Source organism: Schistocerca serialis, chromosome 2, assembly GCF_023864345.2.
Source record: "Schistocerca serialis cubense isolate TAMUIC-IGC-003099 chromosome 2, iqSchSeri2.2, whole genome shotgun sequence".
NCBI classification, from domain to species: domain Eukaryota; kingdom Metazoa; phylum Arthropoda; class Insecta; order Orthoptera; family Acrididae; genus Schistocerca; species Schistocerca serialis.
Window position 1 is genome coordinate 157,156,849 of NC_064639.1, and position 11,342 is coordinate 157,168,190.

Genomic DNA, 11,342 nt, shown 5'->3' on the forward strand with positions numbered 1-11,342 from the left:
TAGTTGTGTCCTACTTGACACAGTCACGTCAGTTAAATATCTGGGCGCAACACTGCAAAGCGATATGAACTGGAACGATCACGTGTATATTGTGGAAGGGAAGGCGAATGGTCGATTTCGGTTTATTGGAAGAATTATGGCAAAGTGGGGTTCATCTGCAAAGGAGACCGCATCTTGGACCTTAGTGGGACCTATTCTTGACTACTGCTCGAGCATTTGAGATAGGATTAAAGGAAGACATCGAGGAAAATCAGATGCGGGTTGCTAGATTTGTTACCGATAAGTTCGAACAAAAAGCAAGCTATAGAAATGCGTCAGGAACTCAACTGGGAATCCTTGGAGGGAAGGTGACGTTGTTTTCGAGGAGCATTCATGAAAAAATTTAGGGAGCTGGCATTTGAAGGTGATTGTAGAACGATTCGGTTACCGCCAACTTACATTTCACTTCAGAATCACCAAGATTAGTCACGAGAAATTAAGGATCATAGGAGGCATAAAGACATTCGTTTTTCCCTTGCTATGTTTGGGAGTGGAACAGGAAATAAAATGCCTAGCGATGGTATGGGATACCATGTCCCACCCATCCCCCGTACGGTGGCTTGCCGAGTATGTATATAGCTGTAGATGTAGAATGTGGAAAGCTGTGTCAAACCAGCCTTCGGACTGGAGGCCTCAGTAACAGTAACGCATAATAGAACGTTAATGTCTACAAAGCATAAATGTAGTTAGTTTCCAGGTCGGTACGTGATTTTTTTACCCAAATAGCTTTACTTCGTCACTGGAATAAAATAAGTGAGAAGCACTTCAAGGAACGGAAACTACAAAAAAGGAACAACGGAAATAACCATACAATCTACATAAAATGTCTAGTTAACATCTTCTTCAGATGCAAATGCAGATAACATCAAGTACAGTCGGACAGTATGGTTTGTAAGACACTGGTGTACCATGTACCAAGAATGAGATCCGGAACAATACTGTCAAACATTCAGATACATGCAAAGGTCTATCGGTGCTATGTAAGCCATTGCGTCATGCGGAATGAAGGAAGAATACTCTTCAAAACTGCGTCATCGTAAATAGAACTCGGTTACACAGTTTAGTACTACAGTTACATAATTTAGTACTACGTAGTGTGATTATCACAATTTTAATGTAAATTGCACAGTAAGGGAAAGTGATATCGTTCAGTGACTGTAGGAGATTATAAACCAACGAAGAACAATATTTCATCTTGCTTCTTTACATTTAACAAGTCTTTAAGGAAATTATTCGACTGAAATAGGGAATAGACAACAGATATCGTTAGTTACCAGTCTCAGGTTGAGCACAGAAGGCTGAAATTCGCTGCGCTGTACTTCGCGTCATTAGCATTCACAGAATAGTTGTGGCACGTTTTAGACAGGTTATCAGTTGCTGACTAAGTAATAGGATTACACAAGTAAAATAATATATTGCATGAAAAGTCCTAAGAAAATGATGAATCCACAATTAGCCGAAAATATGTTGTAATTTTTGTTTATTCCAAAAAAAAAAAAAACACATTCTAACAGAAAGACACTTTAGAAGGGAATACTTTTGCATGAACCAAATATTCATACTTTAAATAAAACTCACTCCACGCATTTTAGTCTGTCACTTCGTAAAAGAGAAAGGAAAGGTTAAAATAATGCCAGGGCCAGGTTTTAGTGGAAATGCAAACAATATTTTATCAGTAGTAATGACGTCGGTATAAATCTGTACTCACTGTCAATATTACATTTGTCAGGTACAACAGTGCTATTTTTTTCGCATCAGGTCTTTAGGCAGTTAACAAGTTATAATATAAATTGCAAAGTATGGGAATAGCATATGAACGAGACACATCCATCGTAATTTTGCGTGACTAGGGCAGAGACATACATTGTTGTTTTGTATCTGCAAGTTGCACTAGAGTACATCTACAATTTTTGTAAAAGGCCCCATGTTTTGAACAACAAGTTGACTGTAAGAGAAAAGGATAACAGCGAGATGAAAACGACGATCTTCGGGTCTATACAACCACTTCCCAAGTGAGTCAAAAGTCAGTTTTAGAGATCAATATATTGGAGAACTCGAACATTTTCAGGTACGTTACAGCGAAAGATATTGGAGTACGGTTCGATGCAAGATCGGAATACCTGCGAAGCGAATTTCCATCTCCGACATTTCTAGTACAACTCCATGGAAACCTTGGTTAGAACGGAGGGAATGAAGTAATCTTAATTTGTTGCTGTGATAATACTTTCTCAGTCAAATATATGTCAAGCTATTGTGAACCATGTAATTGTCAGTGCTGGTGAAAGTCGAGGACTTACTCCAAATGTAAAAATGTGCATTTGGTTGATTGTTTGTCACTTTCAATCTCATACCTAGGTCTGACAATAGATCATTGTAGGCCTCAGTTCCTGAAATGGAAGGGATTGCCCATTCCATTATTTGCTGGATAATCAAGGGAAACCTAGCGAATATCTTGGTCACAATAAGGGAATTGTAGCTATTTTTGTTTGGGCTACAGCTGGCAAAATTGCTCGGAATAAGGAACTTGCTGCAATTGTAATTTATTTGAGCTACAGATGGCTGTGTCGTTAGTGTGTTTAAGTTATGGATTAAAGATTTAAATTTGATGTAAATACCAGCGAGAGCGAAGGTGTTATTTTCCACCAGTAAGAACAGAAGGAATAATTAAATGAGTATTATTATAAGACATGATTGCTTTTAATGTTTAAGCAAATTTTTAAATATATTTACATGAGTTTCCTGTAACTCTTTCTGAATTGATGCTGACATTCTCTTTGCTTCTGGAGATAGTTTAAAAGCATAAGTATGTTAGCTTCGTAACTATACCATTTTACACTCGAGAAAACAGGAAAATTAGTTTTACATGTTAGCGTTTTTCTAGTAGCAACAGCATAATCACAGAGTGATGAAGAGACTGCAGCAGTTTAACTAATGAGCAATGAGAAAAAATACGCACGATGCATGAAACATGAAAGATATAATTAACTTTTTATGTGTGCCCAGTATAAACAGCGTCATAGTGATCCAGTTACTACCGCGCTAAAGCGGCTCACGAAAAACCTGTATTTAAGTTACAAAAAATGATTTGTTTTATTGGTACATGTTCATCCAGAATGATTATAGCTGACTGAATTTAGGAAAAAATATTTCCCGTAGTTCTCGCGGGTAGTACGGCTGTGCATTAAGACTCTTAAGAAAAAGCAACGGAAAGCGATCTGACATTGAGGTATGCAAATTAACCTTCTGCAGTTCTTTCACTAGTGCGGAAAATCCCGCGCCACAAGTTATTCAAGTTTCAACGCGTATGTCTCGCCTTGTGATCGCTGTGTGAAAGTTATCACACAGTGTGATATCAGACATGACGATAAGTGTCGTGACGACCTATAAAAGCATGATAAATGGGAAATAAACTCTGTAAAGTTAGACTACTGGACTACATTTTCAATACATCTTAAAATACCACTTAAGGCTTTCAAAGAAAAGATTCCAGACTGGTCAAAAACAACAACAAATGAGAATTTTTGTTACAAGTATCCCACTTTAGTTATCTAGTATGTGATATTTGTTTTAACTATGACAAAGACATTTAGGAAACGTTAACAAATTTCTAGCTATCTGCGGAACAATTCATGAGCTCTGGGAAGAAAAATAAGAAAATAAACACAAATGAAATTCTATAAAATTATTCCTACACCTACCCTTGTATACTGATTCAACTCATGAAAAACAGCAAAATAAGGAAAGTATAATATACTACCACATACGGATAAGCCATTGCTTTTGTTACCAAAAGTCTCAAAAATTTCTTGACTGATTTACCTCACATTTTTGCACGATAGTCTTAATATACAGAGGGGAAACGTTGTTAGCAAAAATCTTGGAAAGTTCTTGACTGATTTACTTCAAATATTTACTTCCTGGCAGATTAAAACTGTGTGCCCGACCGAGACTCGAACTCACAGTTTTAATCTGCCAGGAAGTTTCATATCAGCGCACACTCCGCTGCAGAGTGAAAATCTCATTCTGGAAACATCCCCCAGGCTGTGGCTAAGCCATGTCTCCGCTGTATCCTTTCTTTCAGGAGTGCAGTTCTGCAAGGTTCGCAGGAGAGCTTCTGTAAAGTTTGGAAGGTAGGAGACGAGATACTGGCAGAAGTAAAGCTGTGAGTACCGGGCGTGAGTCGTGCTTCGGTAGCTCAGATGGTAGAGCACTTGCCCGCGGAAGGCAAAGATCCCGAGTTCGAGTCTCGGTCGGGCACACAGTTTTAATCTGCCAGGAAGTTTCAGTTTCCTGGTTGTTTGTTGCTGTGTTACCTGCTTTGTAAACACATAGCTGTCAGTCACTTTGTTAAGCTATAGCGCATGAACGCCACTTGGTATTTTCATTATCCTTTCGCTCACCTAAGCCACAGACTTGGTCACCTTTTTCGCTGAGATTATTCATTTTAACTTTCCTGTGAGGGCAATTAAAGAGAGAAGATTTTTGTAAACGTTATGCAATACTAACCAGCGGGACAGTGCTCCTATCGGAGCACAATAAAGGCGAATATGCTCCTGTTTTTAAGATCCTGACTAAAAAGTTGGGTAGCAGCTGCCTCATTCTACCTTCCTCAGCACTTTTAAAAAAATTTCCAAAATTTTGGCATGCGAACCTATTCGCGCTCTTTTTAACATGCCACTCACCTCTAACTCCCACAAGCTACCCTAACTATAGCTCCCTCACGCCAACTGGTCCATCTCTGTTTTTAAGTCGCTCACACCCGTCCGGTGCCACTTTCTCATTCTCACTCACTCATTCAGGCCAACTCAATGTCATTATCTCGTTTGTGTCTCCCTAACTATCATTGTCCCTTGTCTCACAGCCAAGGTCTTCTTCGCCCTGTCCTACTAATAATGTCTTTTCTCACTGTCACTGTTTCCCTCTTGTCTATCTTACTGCTACTATTTCATTCATTCCTTTCCACCGCTGCTGTCTCTTCTCATTATCTCTCTCTTCCTCATTGTCATTGTCATAGATTCTGTCTCTCATTATCACTGGCTCTCACCCACTTCTACTTTCTACTTCTTTTCATTCCTCGCACATTGCCATTGTCTCCTCTACAACCGATGTCCACTACCTCCCAGTATTTATTACCTTTCCGTCTCTCTCCAAATGCTACCGTCTCCTCCTCTCTCACCAGAAAAACGCGCAGATATTTCCGCATGCCCAACTTTTTTAATAGTTTTTTAAAAGCGCTGAGGAAAGTAGAATGAGACAGCTGGTGCCTCACTTTCCAGTCAATCTTTTAATAAACAGGAGCATATTCGCCGTTTTCGTGCTCCGAAAGGATTATTTTCCCACTGGTTCCCTTATTTTCCCTGCCACAGCAGAGAATGTCACTCATATGGAAAGAGTTTTACCAGTCAGTAAAATTTTGATAGTCTACTAACGTAAAATTGAGAAAATGCAAAACTATACAATTTTACACCTCAAAGCGTATTTTACATGCCCAACAAGTATATTACTTTTCAACCTGTGTACCTCAGAAACGTATAAAGATGTCAAGAAAATTTTGAAGACTGCTCGAGACAGGGATCTTAGGAATATATTGTAGAAATTACAGCCATTTGTTGTGCGTAGCCACCTTGGAATCCTCGGCTCTGCTTCGGTACCCAGAAACCATGTTTTTGGGGTGTTTCTCGATAACGGATAAAGAGATTGGAAAACAGGAAGATGGCACTTCTAGATCAGTGCCTAGAGAATATACCATTAAAATTTGAGCAATTTACTGCCGTTATTTATTATTTACATTTCGCCTCATACCGGATTTTAGTCCGTATTTTCCGTGAACAAGTGTACAAATCAGGCAATCTTGAACCTCTGTTTCTCGAAATCGGATAAGATATCAAGAAAACTTTCAAGGCTGTTTGAGATTGCGATCTTAGGAATGTTTCGTAAACATTTCAGTCATATTCTAAGCATAGCCGTCTTGGAATCCGCGGCTCTGCCTTGGTACCCAAAAACCATGTTTACCGGGTTTGCTAAGGAAGCGCCCGTGAACTAAATGGTGTCTCCATGAGCTCCTTAAGGTGCACCCTCGATCACATCTAAAGCGAAAAGAACCAACCGATTTTCTCAGTTTGCCTAGACTGGGGATGTATGTAATATTCCAATTTTGACCGCGTTCTGTACTATAATTACAGTATGATGATCCTGCCACTGCTTATACAAATGGGCCTTAGTCCAACGGATATCCAGAACACTCTGCCCTTCCATTCTGTCACAAATAAAATCCGAGTTATGAGCCGCGGAGAAATCTCGTTTGCCCGCATCTCGTGGTCGTGCGGTAGCGTTCTCGCTTCCCACCCCCGGGTTCCCGGGTTCGATTCCCGGCGGGGTCAGGGATTTTCTCTGTCTCGTGATGGCTGGGTGTTGTGTGGTGTCCTTAGGTTAGTTAGGTTTAACTAGTTCTAAGTTCTAGGGGACTTATGACCACAGCAGTTGAGTCCCATAGTGCTCAGAGCCATTTGAACCATTTGAAGAAATCTCGTTCCTATGCGCGGCGTTTAGGAACTGTTAGGTAGGGCATGGTGTCACGTGTGTAACGATTACATTTACAATTAGATCTATACTTGACCCTTAAATACACAGAATTCTCGTTGTTAGGAGTTCAGATATACAGGGTTATTACAAATGATTGAAGCGATTTCACAGCTCTATAATAACTTTATTATTTGAGATATTTTCACAATGCTTTGCACACACATACAAAAACTCAAAAAGTTATTTTTAGGCATTCACAAATGTTCGATATGTGCCCCTTTAGTGATTCGGCAGACATCAAGCCGATAATCAAGTTCCTCCCACACTCGGCGCAGCATGTCTCCATCAATGAGTTCGAAAGCATCGTTGATTCGAGCTCGCAGTTCTGGCACGTTTCTTGGTAGAGGAGGTTTAAAGACTGAATCTTTCACATAACCCCACAGAAAGAAATCGCATGGGGTTAAGTCGGGAGAGCGTGGAGGTCATGACATAAATTGTTGATCATGATCTCCACCACGACCGATCCATCGGTTTTCCAATTTCCTGTTTAAGAAATGCTTCTGCTTTAGCATATTCCGTAAGATTTTCCAAACCGTCGGCTGTGGTACGTTTAGCTCCCTGCTTGCTTTATTCGTCGACTTCCGCGGGCTACGCATGAAACTTGCCCGCACGCGTTCAACCGTTTCTTCGCTCACTGCAGGCCGACCCGTTGATTTCCCCTTACACAGGCATCCAGAAGCTTTAAACTGCGCATACCATCGCCGAATGGAGTTAACAGTTGGTGGATCTTTGTTGAACTTCGTCCTGAAGTGTCGTTGCACTGTTATGATTGATGTGAGTGCATTTCAAGCACGACATACGCTTTCTCGTCTCCTGTCGCCATTTTGTCTCACTGCGCTCTCGAGCGCTCTGGCGGCAGCAACCTGAAGTGCGGCCTCAGCCGAACAAAACTTTATGAGTTTTTCTACGTATCTGTAGTGTGTCGTGCCCATATGTCAATGAATGGAGCTACAGTGAATTTATGAAATCGCTTCAATCATTTGTAATAGCCCTGTACAAAATTATTGAATTGTTAATTTTATGCTATTACAATTGACAATATTTATGGATTTACACCACCATCAATCTTCAATTTTCGTAAGTGCAAGAAGTATGGATTTTACTCAAAATTTTGTAGGTCATTTCGGAGCCCAATTTGTGGCTGTTTCCGGCCGATAGATCAGTCGTGTCTCGTATCAGTTTGTGCCTTTTGACTCCATTCGATCACTGTGGTATGTTGTAAGCAGTTATCATTTAAATCCTGTAGTTGTATAAATACAAAGTTACTACAGCTGTAGAAGTCCAAGCTTCTTATGTGAAAGAGCGTAATAGTTTAAAATTATATCATTAGTGGTCAACATATGGAACTCGTCATATCTTTCTTTAGGGGTTGTACTACAAAGCCATATGAAGGAAGGAAGGAACATTAGATTTAACGTTCCGTCGACATCGAGGTCATAAGAGAAGGAGCGCAAGTTTGGATTGTGTCAAGGATGGGGGAAGACATCGGCCATGCCCTGTCGATGGAACCATCTCCGCGTTTGCCTGAAGCAATTTAGGTAATCACGGAAAACCTAAATCTTGATGGCTTACGCGGGTTTGAACAATCGTCCTCCAGAATGCGAGTCCTGTCTGATAACCACCGCACCACCTCGCTCGGTAGGAAGCCATATGAAATGGGACGAACATGTAAAAAAAAAGCGAATGGAACACCTCAATTTGTGGGAAGGGGTCTGGGAGAGTACACCATATCTGGAAGCGAGATCACCTGCAGCAAGCCAGTTCTCCAGGAGTCCTTATCAAACAGGCACGACATCAAAACATCGAACAAATTCAGAGCATCGCTGTCAGGTTCGTAGTACTTCGGTGTAGCCCTTATAAAAGTTACATGGAGATGGTCGGGGAACTTAGCGGAAACTTCGGGAAGACAGGAACGCTGTTTTCTCGATACCATACTGAGTAAATGTAGAGAAGAGTATTTTAGATAGACTTTGAGACTGTTCCGCTGACTGTACCGTCTAGCCTTAGCATACGAGAGATTCGGAGCGTTCATAGGAATATAGACAGTTATCTCGTTCCATACTCCAATGGAACTAGGGAGGAGGTCACAACATTTGCACGCAATACCACCACCATTCACTGCATAGTGACTTCTGACGTATGCGTGTAGATGTTTATTCTCTAAGTCACACGTGATGAGAAAAATCGGAATTTTGTCGTAATGAGCTAACATAGTTGCCGTTGTATTCTTTGGCCGTTCTGGTAACAGGAACTACGGCAGCAGTTGCATACGGTTAGCAGATCTCAGGTGCTGTTCCCCCGAAGTTTATCTGCTCTTTTCCTTCCGAGATCGATGAGAGTCGGCGTTCGATTTGTTTCAATAGCGAGAACAATTTAGCTACTGCGTTCGCTCACAGTGCTACTTCTCGTGTTGATTTAAATTCTCGGTGGCTCACCATTAACTAAATCTGACAAGTTCACTTTCTTTTATTGCGCATTAAATTCCTGTTTTAAGATAACAGATATTATGTTACAGATGTTGCGATTCTTCTGTCTAATTTCTCGTATTTACTAGGGCTGTTGACAAAATATTAGTATATCGATATTTTTACAAAAAGTTCCGATATTTATCAGCGATGTCCATCTCCCGATATATCGATATGAGGATGTCAAAATGGCAATATCGGGTGCTAATACTGTTTTCAGAATTTTCGCCTACAACTTTTTGAGTTTTAATCACTTACAATCATTCTCTTTGACTGGGTGAAGCAAGTATATTTGAGAAAAAAATAGGGCTAAGCTACAGGGAGAGACGGGTAATACACAGTATGTACAAATGCCAAGAAGGAATAATAAGAGTGGACGACCAAGAACGCTTTTCCCCTACTGTCCAATCTGTATATCGAAGAATCAATTTTGGAAATAAATGAAGAGTTCGGGAGTGGAATTAAAATTAAAAGTGAAAGGATATCAATGATATCAATCGCTGATGACATTGCTGTCCTGAGTGAAAGTGAAGAAGAATTACATAATCTGCTAAATGTAATGAACAATCTAATGAGTACAAATATGGACTGCAGTAAAATCGAAGGAAGACGAAAGTAATAAGAATACTGCTAAGAACGGCGAGAAACTTAGCATCAGGATTAATGATCACGAAGTAGATGTAGTAGTTTGCCAGCAAGGCTAGGACGGAGCAAGGAGGATATCAAAAGCAGACTAGCACTGCCAAAAAGGGCTTTAATGGCCAAGAAAAGTCTGCTACTATCAAACATAGATTTTAATTTCAGGAAGAAATTTCTGAGAATTTACCTTTGGAGCACAGCATTGTATGCTAGTGAAACTTGGGCTGTGGAAAAACCGCAACAGAAGACAATTGAAGCATTTGAGATGTGATGCTACAGGCGAATGTTGAAAATGAGGTGGGCTGATGAGGTAAGGAATGAGGAGGTTCTGCGCAGAATCGGAGGGGAAAGGAATATGTGGAAAACACTGACAAGGAGAAAGATAGTAGGACGTCTTTTAAGACGCAAGGGAATGACTTCCAAGGTACTAGAGGGAGCTGTATAGAGCAAAAACTGTAGAGGAAGGCAGGGATTGGAATACTGGAAATCCAGCAAATAATTGAGAACGTAGCTAGCAATTGCTACTCGGAGATGAAGAGGTTGCCACAGGAGAGTAATTCGTGGCGAGCCGCATCAAACCAATCACAAGTCTAACGACCTGAAAAAAGTGACTATAAAAGTACACAGTAATGTGATTTTGTTCCAATTATATTCTGAAGCTGGCTTCTCCGACCCCAGGTTCCCTACCTCCAATTATTCAGTGGAGCGTCTTCTGTGCCCTGTTAAATTTTCTCACGCTGTTACGGAAACATCCTGTAGAAGGAGTGAAGGACACAACGGCAGTGTTAGAACAAGACAGGAACTTGGTGGCATTGGAACATACTTGACAGTGACACATCAGTGCTAGGCAGAGGGAGAAGGATACAATGCCAGTGGTAGAGGAGTAAACGTGCGGAGAAAGTGGAAGTGCCATAGTGCCAGTGATAATGAGAGACAGAGTCTAAGACAATCACAACGAGGAAGAGAGTGATAGCGACAGAAGTGACAGCAGCAGTGGTAACATATAAATGAGATAGTAGGAGTAAGAGAGAGAGCACGAATGAAGCTGTTACATTTAGAGAAGAAAGTAGTAGTAGGAGAGAACGAAGGATGCTGGGGCTGTGAAACAGAACTCACTGTCACGTATACACAAAGAGACGTATGAGTGAGTGCGAATGAGCAAGTAGGAGTAAGGAACTAATGGTTGTGAGGGTGTAACGGTAGGCGAGCTCGTGGGAGTGAGGTGTCAGCTGCGTGATAAAAAGAGCGTGAATATATTCGCATGCCAAAATTTTGGCCAAATTTTTATAGATCGTGAGGAAGGTAGATTAATACAGCCGGTATCCACCTTTTTTCAGATTCTTTTAAAACTGTAGCATATTGGCCCTCTTTGTCCTGTGATGGAAGCATTTCTCCGCTGGTATTAATCCTAGGTGGAAAAAAATTGTATTATCCTTCACTAAGTTTACTTTGGCTGTGGACTCAAACCTAAGTAAAAGTGGATTGCCATAAATATGTGGGCTTTAAACTTTACTATCTGAAACCTGGTTTTATTGAATATACAGGGTGTTTCAAAAATGACCGGTATATTTGAAACGGCAATAAAAACTAAACGAGCAGCGATAGAAATACACCGTT